Source organism: Telopea speciosissima, chromosome 1 (genome assembly GCF_018873765.1).
Source record: "Telopea speciosissima isolate NSW1024214 ecotype Mountain lineage chromosome 1, Tspe_v1, whole genome shotgun sequence".
In the NCBI taxonomy this organism is placed as follows: Eukaryota; Viridiplantae; Streptophyta; class Magnoliopsida; order Proteales; family Proteaceae; genus Telopea; species Telopea speciosissima.
The window spans coordinates 65461689-65478295 of NC_057916.1; the positions used below are offsets into that span (position 1 = coordinate 65461689).

Here is a 16607-nt window from a genome sequence, read left to right on the forward strand (position 1 = left end):
AAGAATGCGGTCACATTTTGTAGTGACTGGGTCCTCTCAGGTACAGGGTCTCGGTGACTCATGTCAATCCTATCCTACATTTGGCAGTAACACATGAGGGAATCGACAAAGTAAATTCTTCGCCAATACACACATCAAACATTAAGTACTCACATTCGTACCCTGACATCACATGTCTAGGCATACCTAATGCGACGACCATATGATAAGGGTGCGCAACCCAAACCCTAGTCGTGACTACCATTTTAAGTATAACTTATGGACACATAATGCTCAAAAAGTTTATATAATGGGATAATATTAAACCAAAATGTATAAAAGGTTCAATACAAAGTAAATCGGACTGAACCGGACCAAACCGGGTTTGATGGACACATAAATCCAACAAAAACCCCAATCCAACATACACCACACATGTAACCCCAACCCCACAATAGAAACAGCAACATAGTAATGCACTCACAATGACCATGCACAATTCACACTTACAATGAGAAGAACCCATGTCGATCTTTAGGGCTGAAGCCCTTCTTTGTAGGATGAATAGGTCTAAGCTTCCAAGCAAGAGCCAGGATAAGCCTAATTACGTCTTGGTACTGACTGTGGAGAACTTCCTTGAGTGCCATTTCCAGACTATAGTGTTCAAGTTGGGCATGGCCAAGTCAATCCACCATGCTGGATTGCTTCCAAGGCAGAGGCATATTAGGGTTGGAAGGTAGGTGGTCAACATTCCCTCTTTCTTGGTAAGAGTGGACTCACTGAAACACACTGATTTCTCACTCACAAGTCCTATAGTGGAGACCCAGGAAGAGCGAAGTGAAAAACATGAACCAGTTGCCAAGAAGGTTGCTGGCAGGGATGGAGACAAAGAGGAGGAAGATTGAGCCCTAGTTTAAAAAGTTTTTTGATTCTAATAGAAATCTGTGCTTCTAGTTTTGCGTTTAGATTGAGAGCTCCCACTTGAGCTAATGTTATTTACCTCGACAGCTCATGAAAAACCATGAGTCTCATTCAAGTATTAAACTCTGTAAGTCAGATGTGTACTGTAGCAAGTCGCTTTTGACTGTTAATTTGAAGAATCATCGAGTCTCTCTTTCTAACCAAGAAAAAAAAAATAAAGGGAGGGTTACTTTCAAAGATAGCTTTTGGTTGTTTCACACCAGAGTGAGCAACACAACACTTCTCAGAAAATTTTCCAAAGAAATGGGAAAGGAAGAAAATACAATCATCTAATAAGGAATTAGTGCACATAATGAACTAGGCACTTGAGAAATTGTCTAAAGAAGGGGGAGTGGAGAACTCAAGCACTCTTTATATTGTAGGTACTGCACTTATCAAAAATAGAGAAGGTATGTTCTTCCTTTCTTTTTCTTTTCAACTGATATTTCATTTTATGGGGGGTTGGCGATGGGGTTTGGAATGCTTGAGATTTCACCATGAATGATTTTTTTATTTTTATTTTATTTTATTTTATTTTTAAAACCCGAATATTACCTGGGACCCAGGCTGGCCCCTAAGCCTTTATTAGAAACATGAAAACCAATAAAGAATACAGGGGGGGACATTCCGCCTTACCCCAACCCACGGTATCAAAAGGACACTCCACTCAGGACAGTCTAAACTCCCCATACAAGCAAAAAAGAAACTTAACATCGAAGGATAGGCAAACCAGCCTTGTCTTCACTAATAATTTTTTGGAGCTGTCCCACCGGCATGCTCCCTGGCTGAAAACTGGCAGATGTCTCCGTATCACAGGAATAGTTGGCTAACCAATCAGCCGCTCTGTTGCTCTCTCGGTATGCAAACACTACACGGGCCCTTATAGATGCCACTAACTCTTGAATCTCCTTGTAATAGTACCATCCACCCCACAGGCTGCACCTCTTCTCCTGAACTACCTTGACAGTAGCCTCAGAATCACAGTTGACTACCACATCCTGCAAGCCCAACAACTTGCACAAACTCAGCCCATCCCTTAAGGCCCATAGCTCTACCAGTGAATTAGTGCACGACCCGTAAAAATTAGCAAAAGCAGCCCGGACCTCCCCCTGTATGCCCCTAATGATCCCTCCTCCACCTCCCAGACCCGGGTTACCCCGACAGACGCCATCCACATTCAGCTTTACCAAAACAGAAGGGGGGCACCAGTAAACCAGCATGGGGCGCTTTGTCCTGAGAGCAGGTATCGGCAAGCCAAGACACTCCAAAATCAAGCCCTCCCTTGCAGAAGTGTGATTGCCTACCTTGGCCGGATAGGGCAGTTCCCTCACCCAGGCTTTGATACACTCAACAATTGAGGTAGCTGTCCGTCTTATCCCCCCATGCCTCCTGTTGTTTCTCTCCTTCCAGAGATCCCAAATGATCAGAGATGGAAGGATCCCTGTAATATAAGCAATGAGGCTATGCCAACCCGCCAGTCCTTGCCAATAGATCAGCCTGCTTCTAGCATCTTGGGTGGGGAGGAGGGCAATGTCAAACACTCTGGAGAAATGGTCCCATACCCTAGTCACCGTGGCACCTTGCACCAGGCAATGATCCGTTGTCTCTCTTTGGGGCCTTCTACAGCAAAAGCATTTTGAGGCTAGTGGGATACCCAGCGCCATTAGTGAGTCATCAGTGGGTATTTTTCCATTCAACAGCTGCCATGAGAAAAAGCCTATTTTTACTGGGAGTATCTAGTTCCAAAGCCATTTCGCATAGGCAACCGTAGGCGCCCCTCCCCTTACCACATTCCAAACAGCCTTGGTAGAGAACCTGCCATTACTGCATGGAGTCCAAACCAACACATCCTCGCAATCCGACAAGACGAACGAACCTGACAAGATATGCTCTCTAATATGATCTGAATCAATGCTACCTACCACCTCCTGCCTCCAGGAACCATCCGCGGCCATGACATCTTTGACCCACAACCCCACATCAACTACTAGGCCGTTATCCACTGTATCTAAAAGTGGGCCAAAACCTGTCCAGTTATCTAGCCAGAAAAGAATGTTACCTGCCCCTAGTAACCATCTGGAGTTACTCAACAATAGGTCTTTGTGAGCTAAAGTGTGCCGCCAAGATTTTGAACCAGTCACAGCCATCTCTGCAAGTGTCGCATGCTGATTTTTAAAAAACTTGGCTTTAAAAAATTCACTCTATAAAGATTGCTCTCCAAGTACCCTCCACAGCCCTTTTAGCCTTAGTGAAAGGCCAACATCCTCCAGCAACCTAATTCCCAAACCACCTTCCTCAGCCGGTCTACATACTCTCTGCCAACTGACCCAGTGCCGTCTCTGCCCCCACTCCGAGCTTCCCCAGAGGAAGTCAGCAAATATTTCATAAATGCGTTGAGTGACCGCTTTGGGTGGAGCCAACGTAGCAAGAACATGTATAGGGATCGATGAAAGCACATGCTTCAACAGGGTGATCCTGCCTCCTGCCGACAATAGCTTTCCCTGCCAGCCTGCAACCTTGTTTCTAATCTTTCCAATCAAACCCTCAAACAGACATATCTTCAGTCTTCCCGAATGGAGGGAAATTTACTGCAGACCAGAAGACCTTGTTTGAAGACCTTAGGGTTGAACAAAGAGCTATGGCTGAAAGGCTGTAAGTAATTGAACATAGGCAACTTACAGCTAATGGGGACAGCAATGTACCCATAGAAGAGGACAGGTATCAACCCCATTCAGTGGTACAGAGACTGCCTAACAGAGATGGGAGCCCTAGAGATGACTATAGGGGTTATAGAGATGGACATATAGGTCACAGGGACAGATTCAGGACTGATCGAGATGACAGAGATGATAGAGACTACTATAGAGATCGTCGGGACAGACCTAGATATGCTTGTGAGCCTTCTCGGGAACACAGAGATCACCACCGAGGCTACAGGGACAGAGATAGAGAAGACCGAGACAGAGACAGAGGTCGAAAGCCCACTTTTGAAGAGTATATGAGGTCCTGCTTCACTGGAGACCAAGGTACTAATCGACGACATACAGGTAACCAGAAGGTGAAGCTTAAGCTGAAAGAATTCGATGGTAATTCTGACCCTCAAGTGTTTTATGATTGGCTTGCTGCAATAGAAGACTATTTCGATTGGAATGATCTATCTGAAGAAGGGAAAATGAAGTTAATCCGTGCTAAGCTTGTCTGGAGCTGCACGTGAGTGGTGGAGAACTGCTGAAAGAGAGATGGACTTCAATGGTACTGCACCTCGCACTTGGGAAGACATGAAATATGACCTGAGCAAGCAATATTTACCAAGGCACTTCAGGTCTCAGATGCAGGATAAATTCAATTCCCTCCGCCAAGGGACCATGACTGTAACTGAGTACATGAGGCAATTCAATGCTCTTTCTTCTCGCACTGGCATTAGGGAGGAGGGCATCCAAATGCTTTCCAGGTTCAAATTGGGACTATCAAGTGAGATCAACAGGACAATTGGAGTGGTTGATGTTGTAGATGTTCGAGATTGTTTTGAAAAGGCCTTGAAAGCAGAGGAGCTATTAACTTCATGTAAATAGTCGGGTTCTACTTCCAAACCGGCCTACATCAACACTAGCACCTCAAAACAAGGTTCCTCTATAGGCAACACTTCTCGTCCTGTTGTTCCCCCCATGTGTGGATGACAAGGGCAAGACTCCTATGGGCTGAAATGACCCCTTTACTTGCTATTATTGTCAAGACAAGGGACATATCGCTAGGGACTGCCCACATAGAAGAAGCCTCTCAATGTGGCTGAAAAAGAAGAAGTTCAAGGTGAAGATGAAGACCAAGGCAGCATTCACATTCATGCACTTCCCCCTGACGATGATGAACATTATTTTGATGATGAAGATTTATAAGGTGTTCATGTAATTCGTCAAGAGGCTGTTGTCCAGCCAGATTTGCAATCTTCTTCATCCTCCAAAGAGCTGCTGTCCGCATACAAAATTGCACCATCCACTGAAGATGAACTCAAGCAACTGGACCCTGATTTGGAAGACCATTCTGTGATCTCTAGCCATTCATCGGGGATGAATGTTTTCAAGACGGGGAGAGTTGATGCAGCTCCAAGAAGGAAGAAGAAGAAGAAGAAACCCTGAACTTGGGGTTTAAATAGGGAGCCGTAGGCTAGGATTTCTATTTTTCCATACTTAGTTATTTTTCTATTTTTTAGATTGAACCAGCTTAAATTGGTTGCATCCAATTGGTTCAATTGGTCTAATTTAAGTGAAATGTTCCTATTGGCTAATAGGTTCTTATATCCTATTGGCTAGTATGGAATCTTCACTTAAGTTAATTGTTCTAAGTTAGATTCTTTTATTTTTAAGTTAGTAGGGGTAGTTAAGTCATTACACTATTTTAAGTAATTAATTAGACTTAAACCTCTCCCTTCCACATTTTTGTGAAGGAGAGGTCTTTAATTTGTAGTAGGAATTGGCCTATGGCCTTATTATAAATATAAGAGATCGTGGGAGGCTCCCCCACAGTTGAAATTTAAAAAAAAACCCTGTTTTCTGCTGCTAGCCGACTGCTGCTGCTGCTCCTTGCTCTTCAAGAGTGTTTGCATCCTTATGGGTACATCAAGGTGGAGGGTGGGTGGAATCCTGCGACTCCTTACGCCGTGACGGCTGGGAGGGTCTGTCATTCGAAGGTGGCTTCATCCTTCTTCAATCAAGCTGCTACCAGTGGAATCTAGTAGTAAGTTTGCTCTTTAATTTCTGTCTCTGATACCAATTAATGTAGTCCTAGATAGGTAGGAGACCTACTAGGAGCCAAACAATAGGATCAAATAACAAAAGGGGCTGCTGGTTCGAATGGACAGCACTAGGATTTAGGTCAATTCTAGGGTTTAGGATGGGAATTTGGGAATGGGTCTTATATGGCTTTAATGGGCAGGTCTAGGAGGTCAATATGATATAAAAATAATAGGATTGGGAAGATTTTAAAATTCTACAATTCTGGACAAAATTGAGTTGCAGATTGTAGGTTTAATGGAGTGGGGGAATGGAGGGGTTGTAGTGGAGACTAAGGGTTGTGTTTAAGGTCGAGTGTAGGGAGAGCTGTGGAGAATATAGGATGGAAGTATGGTTCAAAATTAATGTAGTCCTAGATAGGTAGGAGACCTACTAGGAGCCAAACAACAGGATCAAATAACAAAAGGGGCTGCTAGTTCGAATGGACAGCACTAGGATTTAGGTCAATTCCTAGGGTGTGGGTTGGATATTAGGAAAATAGCCAAAAGTAGGGTTTACAGTAGGATTCAGGGGCAGGGGTTAAGGTCGAGTGTTAGAGGGACTAGGGGGAAGGTTCGGCTGTAGCAGGAAGGTTTTCTGATGGCTGAATAGGGAGTTAGGGTTTAGAGTGATGGAAAGGGGCAGCAACTTAGATCGAGTATAGGCAGGGGTGTGATGGAGCTATGGTCTGAATCTGATTGAATTCAGATGGGTGATGAGTATTAAAAATAACCTAGATGATCTAGGGTTTAAGGGAAATCAATAGGAAGGGAGAATGAATGGAAAAACAGAAATAAAAGAGCAAACTTACTACTAGATTCCACTGGCAGCAGCTTGATTGAAGAAGGATGAAGCCACCTTCGAATGACAGACCCTCCCAGTCATCACGGCGTAAGGAGTCCCAGGATTCCACCCACCCTTCCACCTTGATGTACCCACAAGGATGCAAACACTCTTGAAGAGCAAGGAACAGCGAGCGATCGGCACGGCAGAAACAGGGTTTTTTTCAAATTTCAATTGTGGGGAGCCTCCCACGATCTCTTATATTTATAATAAGGCCATAGGCCAATTCCTACTACAAATTAAACACCTCTCCTTCACAAAAACGTGGAAGGGAGAGGTTTAAGTCTAATTAATTACTTAAAATAGTGTAATGACTTAACTACCCCTACTAACTTAAAAATAAAAGAATCTAACTTAGAACAATTAACTTAAGTGAAGATTCCATACTAGCCAATAGGATATAAGAACCTATAAGCCAATAGGAATATTTCACTTAAATTAGACCAATTGAACCAATTGGATGCAACCAATTTAAGCAGGTTCAATCTAAAAAACAGAAAAATAACTAAGTATGGAAAAATAGAAATCCTAGCCTACGGCTCCCTATTTAAACCCTAAGTTCAGGGTTTCTTCTTCTTCTTCTTCCTTCTTGGAGCTGCATCAATTCTCCTCGTCTTGAAAACATTCATCCCCGATGAATGGCTGGAGATCACAGAATGGTCTTCCAAATTAGGGTCGAGTTGCTTGAGTTCATCTTCAGCGGATGGTGCAATTTTGTATGCGGACAGCAGCTCTTTGGAGGATGAAGAAGATTGCAAATCTGGCTGGACAGCAGCCTCTTGACGAATTACATGAACACCTTGTAAATCTTCATCATCAAAATAATGTTCATCATCGTCAGGGGACATAGGAAGGGGAAGAAGAATTTAGGGTTTGTGATAGATGGATGGGATCCAAAGCTGGATCGAGTGGAGGGGACATAGGAAGGGGGCTGTAGCCTGATTTTGATGGTAATCTAATGAGGGAACAGGTCTGGGCAGAGTTAAGACTGGCTAGGGTTTATGGAATACAAATAGAAATAAAAAGAGGATCGAATGGGGAAGGGGAAAGAAGGATAAAACAGAAATTAATAGGTAGACTTACAGCAGATATCCACACCAGTAAATCTAGCATTGAAGGATAGAACTACCTTCACAAAGAGCCTCCCAGCCGTCACGGCGTAAGGAGTCGCAAAATTCCACCCACCCTTCCACCTTGATAAGCCCACAAGGATGCACACACTCTTGGAGAGCAAGAAGCAGCAAGCAGCCACGAATATTAGAAAGAAGATATCCTGCCTAGACTCTCACAGTATATAGATCTAGAACATCACATTGTATATTTGAAAAGCATTGTAAGAGTTACTGTTTAATTGGGAACAGACAAAAAATTTTTATGGTGTTTGAAGAGGCATTGGCCTGTATCTGAAGCCAACATTGTCAAGATGGGTTCTGCTCTCAACAGAACTGTACATATATGAACTCTCATTGTCACTTTTATTGAAGCCCATATGCCATCAGATTTAGATTTAATGGAACATACAGGGAGTCAGTGGAAGAACCCAAAAAATTGAAAGCTCCAATCACAGGGAAAGATCTAATGGAATTAACAAGAGGCAAGTTAGTGTCTAATTAGAGAGATACCAAGATGAAGTCTGAGAATTATAGAAGAAGCAACTACAATTTTGCCCACAGAAATACAAAGAAGTTGAAATCTGTATAGAATAAAAAAGGTTCCATTACGCGCAGAAAGCATAGGTAAAGAACCAAAAGGGGAATCAAGCAAGTAGAAAGAGATAGATAAGTAATCTGTTCTTGTCCGAAACCATATCAACAAACAGTAAATTGCAAAGAATGAACCACTAGAAGTAACAGAGTTTGAACCCCCTCATCACGGCTGGCATCAACTGCTGCTTACTTAAAAAGGGATTTGTTTCTCAAAGGATCTAAAAGGGAAGGGAAGCAGTGAGGTCACAAAAAACAGAGACTGTGGAAGTGAGTGTTTTCCTTGTTGTAATTGCTGTACTTTCAACAAAGGAGCTCCTTCTAGAGAGGTCAGACTAGTTCGTATTTAAAATTTCAGATAATGTGTTCTTACCCTTCAGCCTAAAGTTTTGTACAGCTCATATCTGCTTGTGAACAAAAAAAATGCCAGTTTTTTCAGTCAAGCAAACGGGTTCCTCTCCTCTTAATCCCCTGCTCACTTAAAACATATCAGTTCATTAAAGAAGAGGGAAAAAAGAGAAATTTCTGAAACTGGATTCTTCTCCTTCCTTTACACACTTTCTGGATGGCAAAACAGGTTCCCATTCAATGGTAATGGCCTAAGGGGGGGGGGAATTGATCGCATTTTCCTTGGAAAAGGGAAGACAATGATCAAGCTTTGCAGAGTGCCAAAATGGAACTTGGACTCACAATGGTATTTGTGGGTCTCACCATTACATGAAATTATACTCGTCGTCTTTACCAAAAAAAAACAAAATTATACTCGTCGTTGTTATAAATTTTACAAACTGTTTGAATGAAATTACACAAGATGTTCAAATATGGGATCGAAGAAAACAACAATCAAGACAATCACAAAAACAAACAAATTTGCGTGGTTCAGTTTTGCGAGAAACCTACGTCCACGGGAAGAATATGCGGCTACACAAATTTTTCTATGCTTTCAGGTCGAGCCACAAAATATGTCGGGTCAGGTCAGATCCGCATTGCACTCTGATCCTTGGAATACAAGACATACTCAACACAAACTCATTGGATCATATGATCAAGAAAGATTGAACTAAGTTTTGGTAGGGGTGCGCCAGGCCTGCGTAGTAGTGCAACGCATGGGCAACACTTTGAGGACCCAATAGCAAGCTACTGTGGTGGACCCTCCCCCAAGAAAAATTAATTTAATATCATGTCGGTCGATGACCTACGTATCAGATATTAAACTGATAAGAACAGATACTACACTTGATCTTAGCCAAAAGGCCGAGAAAGGTATGATTTGTGTAGTGGCTCATTCTCCTTTTTATAAACAACCTCAGCTCACTCCTCTGTCTTTTATCAGCAATGTGGGACCATTTACTATTTTGATGTTGTCTAATTAGGCTTCTTATAAAATCCATCCATTTTCCATAGGAGAATGATGGTAGTACTTCAGACCAAACTGTGTGAATCTTGATTAATAATATACAACAGAAAGTGCAATCCTATCAGATCATCTGAGACTAAAGGTGTATATATCAACTCCTTTTAGAGTAATACAAAAAACTATAACTAGCAGTGATTTAAATTTTAAAGTAACTAGTAGAAGGTGAAATATTATTATTTGCCTCCATCTTTTCTTGCTCCATCTCTTCAATAAGATGAGAAGATCCCCAGAAAGTTTTTGGGCTTCTTCTGAAAACCAGCATCCTGAAGGGTCTTCCTTCAGAATTGAAGATTTCATTCATTGTGTCAAACGCAACTCAAGATTCCATTCATTATTCTGTTACTATTACTACTGCTGCTCTCCTTTCTTTGCAGCTGAGTCCATTTGCTATTCTTTCTAACACTTTCCATGTCAAGTCATGCTTACTTACACCTAGAGAACACTGATTCTCTTACATGCTCAACTTACATTCTGTGGAACTCGAAGGAGGAAAGGATACATCAGTTGTGCTTTGCAATCGTCTAGTTTGAAGAATTGGATAATAACTATTTGATTTGATTACATGGTTTTTAGATCTCTAGCAAACTATGTTGAACTGGCTGGTTCTCTATTTTTCTTGGGTTTCCTATTTATATTGTGATTTTAAATCAGTTAGTTAATAGTTATGTTGTCTTGAACAGGGTCAGGCAGTCTTTACCGGAAAAAAAAAAAAATAGGGCCAGGCAGCAACTTGCGCATCAATCTAACATGAGGTCTGGATTTTAATATATTTTCTTCTTTACCCCTCAAAGGGCCTCAAAGGGAGGAAGAGAGAGAGAGACACATGGGGTGTTAGCATACGGTATACCGCTAGCATAACCAGCCTTTTCCCAATCAAATATTTGATTTAGAACCCACATGTGAATAACATCACAAATTTTCTTCCTTTTACTGTGATGAAATCATCCTTTGGGTGTAGTGGCTGCGAATCACATATAAAGAGAGATCATCCCTTCTATTATAGTCAATAACGAGATCCTTATTGTGAGAGATGCATAACCAACCATCCACTCTTAACAAGTAAGCAAATGTCACAATTACATTTGATCTGATTAGGTGACACAATACAACAGCTCCTCCCAAGATTTTAAAAATAGGATCGAGTTTCCCTTCAGCCATGGTTCACTACAGGACAGGAGAGGGTGGGAAAGAATATCGGGAAGGTATTTTAGAAAGATACTAAAACCTAGAAGGGGTTTGTGAACCCTATGATAGTGACTTTTCATTTACTAGGTGGTGGAGGGAAACTTAGTCCTTAAAAATAAGTTTGGAATTGAGAGATCCAAATCGTATACTCCAAACTTGATTGACCCTGATTTAAAATGGAAGAATTGCTAAGTACTAAATAATAAAAAGGTTTACAAAATTGGTAGGTCTGTAGGTATAAGTTATGTTTTACATTCACCAATTACATGAGTTAAAAAGATTTACCAAATCCCCATGTGAGTAAAATAAGCTAATAAAAGAACAACCTAAAAGACCCCAACATCTTTTCCTCTCTCTCTCTTTCTCTCTTGCTTCTTCAAGGAAGAAACACCGGAAAGATAAAACTGATTAGAGTATGGTATCAAAATGCATTTATCATTAAACTTATGTAAATTTAAACACATGAATTTGCAAATCTCAACCTAACTACATCATCTAACTCTGCTATGCTAGTGTCCACTACCATTATCATAAAATAAATAAGTATAATAGGTATAATGCCATGAGATGGATCTTTTGACATAGTCTTGGCCATATTATCCTCTTTCTTACTCTTTCTCTTAATCTGTGTTTCACATTTTATTCCATTGGATAGTTCATTGTTCCTGTGAGCAAGACCTACCTGAAAATGAGCTCAACACATAATTGTTGAAAGATTCAAAAGATTTCAACATCATTTAAATAATAAATATTTGAGATGTCTCATTTTCTCCACTTAATAAAGAGGCATCTCCTATTTTGATCCTCAACCTTTTGAGTTTTAATTTAAATCGCAACATCTGGTTGACATTCTGTTTTGTATGGAATGTCTAAACTGATGTGTGCGATCAACTTGTTCCCCTAGAATGGCCTGATTTTGGGAGAACAAAAGATAGGAAGTTAGAAGGGTTATGCTGACCATAGCTCAATATTATGGTTTGTGTGGAGGTCTAGGGCTTGTTAATTGAGACAATAAAGGGTGGGATAAATTGAAATTTTGTTATAAGGATGTTATCACTTAAAGGTACAAATGGAATCTAACTAAGTAATACAATTACCCATGTTTTGAAATGGAGTACTGACCTGGAAAGAAAAGTTAGCACATAAAATAAAGAAGAGATGAAGAGTGCACCTACTTCATCAATGACCAAACAACCAAACATAGAAATACATGTGTTATTCTTCAAATCATCACCAATCCATCAAAACAATCAAGCATCTCCAAAACCAAACCCAACAATCACTGCTATCCCTTCAAGCCTTATTCTTGAGACCTTGGACTAAGAAAATAAGAAGTCGGGATTTTCATAAAGAAAACTCCACCAAAACGGATGTGACACACATATCACAGGAGAAACTCAATCCTCCTAACCACCTCCGCAAGAACTTCTTCAGAAACTTTGTTTCTTTACTCAATCTATGTATTGTTCGATCTTTTTTTTTTTTTTTATAGTTGGTGCGGGGGGGGGGGGGGAATAAGTTTAAAGTTTATGAATACTAATCTTAAACCAGGGAAATTCTGGTGGGAGATTAATTCAACGTGATCGCAGGAATAGAAAAAGAATCCGTATCTGAAAAGTATCAGCAGTTAGGATTAAACAGTTTGGATTATGCTCCAATTTCAATCACTCTGTCCTGTTTACAAATCAGATCTGCAAAGTTGTGTAAAAAAATCTGACAGCTGGATTGTGAGAGCTGGAACATACCTACTGCAAAAAGGAAGACTGGAAAGCATGAACTGAAATAATATGAGCGTTCCAATGCACAAGGCTCCCGCTTCTGCAGGGTCTGGGGGAAAATGTAGGCAGTCTTACCCGCTGCTTCACAAGAGAGGCTTTTTCCAAGTTTTGAACCCGCAACCAACAGGATGCAATAACGCAACTTAACTGTTGCGCCAAGGCTCGCCCACTATGAACTGAACTAATATATCTACCATAAAATTCAGAGATTCACACAGAATTTCAGGATGAAGAACATCAGAATTCTAAGAAGAAAAATGATCTTAATTTCCAGCAGACATAGTAAGCACATGAATCAAACAAAACAGAAAATTAGACATGAACAGTATAGCTGCAGGGTAATAGGGTTGATTAGATCTGACCTAAAACTCTTGAATGACAAGATAGATAGCATAGATGTTTATAGCCCTAATTTTAATGCTTTTGATTATCCATCACAATAGCAGGAGTATTGCAAGAAATTTATAAATAAATTTGGGGCATAAATTCAAACTGAATTAACAATGATTAATAGTAAAGATTACTGAGAGCAAACAAGTAATTACCTTGGATTTCCTATTCAGTACCATTCATCTGATTGCCCATGTGCAGAACTGCTCCACCCTCTTATGAAGAGCATGTAATTTCCCTGCAAACAAATACATCGATTAGCACCGAAGAACCTTCTTAATTACAAATTAAAAATCCAAGCAAATGTTGTCAACTTTTCCTCACTCAATCTGAATTCCACATTGGGTTCTTTTGCAGACACCAATACCATAACTATGTCTGACTTTCATAGAGCCAGCTTCTGGCTTGCGCCATGACCATACTTGATGCCACAAACTGTCATGTTCTATCTCCATAAACCCTTTCCCGTTAAGGCTTCATGGATACATCTCAAAGGATTCCTTCAGTTACCAGACGATTCCTGCATTTAATTGAACTTGACTTGATTCTTAACTATTGACTGGGAACAGACTCAAGGTTGAATAGCTCAGTGAATTATAGTTAACAAGTGTTTGCACTGTTGAAGTTAATTGTTGCTAAGAGAGTGGGAATGACTCTGAAATAGACACGACAACATGGCTATTCATTTGCTATAATTTTCTGATTGTTGCTAGTCCTATAATACTAGCTCACACTAGGATGAGGAAACCATTTGACACTAACGGTATAAGCCTAAAATGGCTCGGGCATAGGATCATAAAGCAGAGTAAGGGTGATCTGATTTACTTTAATTTGGAGAAACGTTATCTGAAAAAATCTCCCACTTCCGTGAAGCATCCATAGTTTTCTAGTCCACACAAGGTTAGGAATTAAAATCAGGCATATAGCACTTCAGTTTGTCCTACAAACAGATTCAAGGATTCACCCCTTCTCTCACATGTCATGTGTTAAGTAGAGTCCAGTGGAATGTTCTCAGCAAAATTACCAAAGCGGCTCCTGATTCCAAGTTTTGCAGACAAAGTCTTCTTATAAGAGGTCCATGTTGAATATAGAATTAGATAAATTATATCACTACTGAAAGTAGATTACTTATATGGATTCGGCGCATCCAGGGGTTTTCAACCCAGACAGCATTGCCAAACCACCAAAGGGGTTGGTTCCAGTTTGCCTTCAAGCAAAAATAGAAAACCGAATGCAAAGATGGCACAATACGCCTCTTTTCTGATTTTCACCTTGACTACTACTTTTTGGCTATATAGGAGCTTATAGAAAATTGAGAAATGATCAAATGGTCTATAGCTGCTATTTTACCTCTCTAGCTTTCCTTTGAGTTCTTGAACAGGAAACACTGGATGCTTTGGTAATACCTAAAATTAGTGTGACCTACCAATCTTAATGTAAACAATGTAATGAGTACTTTCCAAGAACAAGCCACATATTAACCTTCAGAGGGTGCCTACTGATGGCATTGAAACCATAGGGAGGTAAAGTTGGAACTAATCTGGAATAGTTGCAGTAGTATAAGATATTAAACTCTTTTCACCTACATATCAACTGCGACATGGAAACCACAGGGAGGTAACAATGGAACTAATCTGAAATAGCTGTGGGTATAAGATATTAAACTCTTTTCAACTACACTAATATGATTCTTCATGCCCTCTGATCTTTTCATTGATTATCTTAATTGAAATGAAACTGGTAGAACAAGCTACCATCTAAAGAATTTGTAACAGCAGCTATAGATGTAACTTGAAAGAGAGCAATCAGCAGTTAGGCATGGATTCTTTGATCCATTGCTGACAAACAACCCAGCTATCTAAGCAGATTAAGCTCTAACAGAAAAGAATTGAGATCCATACTCTTTTCTAATCACCTAAAGCCCAACTGCCCAAGTACTAAATGACTAAACTACCACTCTTCTCCCCCCCGCCCCCCAAAATTCTTTTGGGACATTGTAATTCTAGATGGAAAAAATATAATTAATTTGTTAACCATCTGTGATACTTGGAAACTATATGTGAAAAAGGCTTCTGGTTTTTTTTTGGGGGAAAGTATATGTAAAAAATATTTGGAATGGCACCCACTAGCTGGATGAAGGTGACTAGCCATTACAAAAGTCAATACTTTAAAGATAAGTTATTGAATAGAAAAGTAACATGAAACTTATCACATGATGATAGAATATTACCAGTTACCCTTTAACTGAGAAGCTGCTCCACATGGTTTCCTCTGATCCCACCACTGAAGATCAAACCCTAAAACCCCAGTAGTGATTCATAACAGTGACATGTTAGTGAAGACAATAACATGAAAATGATATTGATAACTACATTGTATTTACAGATAGATGAAATCAAAATGAGATTAAATTTAGAATATAAATCATGTAAAAGGATGAGCTTAATTTGTACAAAATATTTTGGAGCAGGGGCTCGGCATACCCTCACCTGAAAGTGGAACAGCATGCCTCCAATTTTGTGTATAGATGAACTGCAAGGTCCTCTATTCACTTGGAAAGTTTCTGAAGGGACATACATAGGAGGGTATGCCTACATATGAGAGGATATTAAATCTCAAACTAAAATTTGACATATGGCCAAGCCACATTCCTAAACATCCAACAGGAAGAATTTCAAGACACCCTTCCAATACAAGGAGTGTTGATCTACTTCCAGGTGTTGGAATATTTTTCCAACAATATTTACACGACTAAACCATTTCATTTCCATAATCAAATATATAGGAAAGTACAGGGAAAGTATGTAATATAACAGGAAACATCCCAGAAACACTAATTTGATCAGCAATTTACTACCATTTCTTCTCAAGCATCATCAACAGGTTTAACTGTAAATAAGGTTGTATCATATGATCAAGCATGAAGGGAAAGGGCATTCTTATTGCCATGTTCTGTTTTGCCTCATTGAAATGAGAAGTTGAGAACTCTTGAAAATTTTGAAGTAGGTCTCATGATGTTTCTCCCCTTAAAAATAAAAGATTCATTACTTCCACATAAAAACAATGAAATAATATCTACTACTGAAACTTAGGACATATCCCTTGCAAGTCAGCATCATACTCAAAAAGGGGGGGAACTGAAATACGATTAAACTGGCAGAGTTTAGCTAGATCTTAAATTTGGACGATTGAATTCTGATATAAAGGGTCCAATTCTTTTCCATCACTCGTTAGTAAGCGAATGATAATATGATAAAATAATAGGTTCTGATTATAAAGATCAGAATGAGAAAAGAAATAACATCTCATTAATTTCAAAAAAATGATTTACATTATCGTTTCTATCCGTGATGTGATGCAAACGGTTAAAAAAAATGGATTCCAGAATAGACTAAAATAATCACAAACTTTTCTCAAGTGTTACATTGTTTAGGTAAAAGGACAGCTTGTATTAAAGTAAGAAGAAAAAAAATTACAAAGGAGGAAATGAGGGCATACCCTGCCTCATACAAATAAAAAGGAAAAAAGGACCCACCTTCGGCATGGCCATTAATAGAAATCCCATAATCCCAAAAATTTTTAAAAA

The 16607-nt window shown here is 39.8% G+C and overlaps 1 non-coding gene across 1 annotated transcript; it reads right to left on the bottom strand.

The window, feature by feature from the left end:
* Positions 1-9322: 9322 nt before the first annotated feature.
* Positions 9323-9518, bottom strand: LOC122649245. Its single transcript, XR_006331218.1, has one exon. It is a non-coding gene; the product is annotated as a U2 spliceosomal RNA (small nuclear RNA).
* Positions 9519-16607: the final 7089 nt, after the last annotated feature.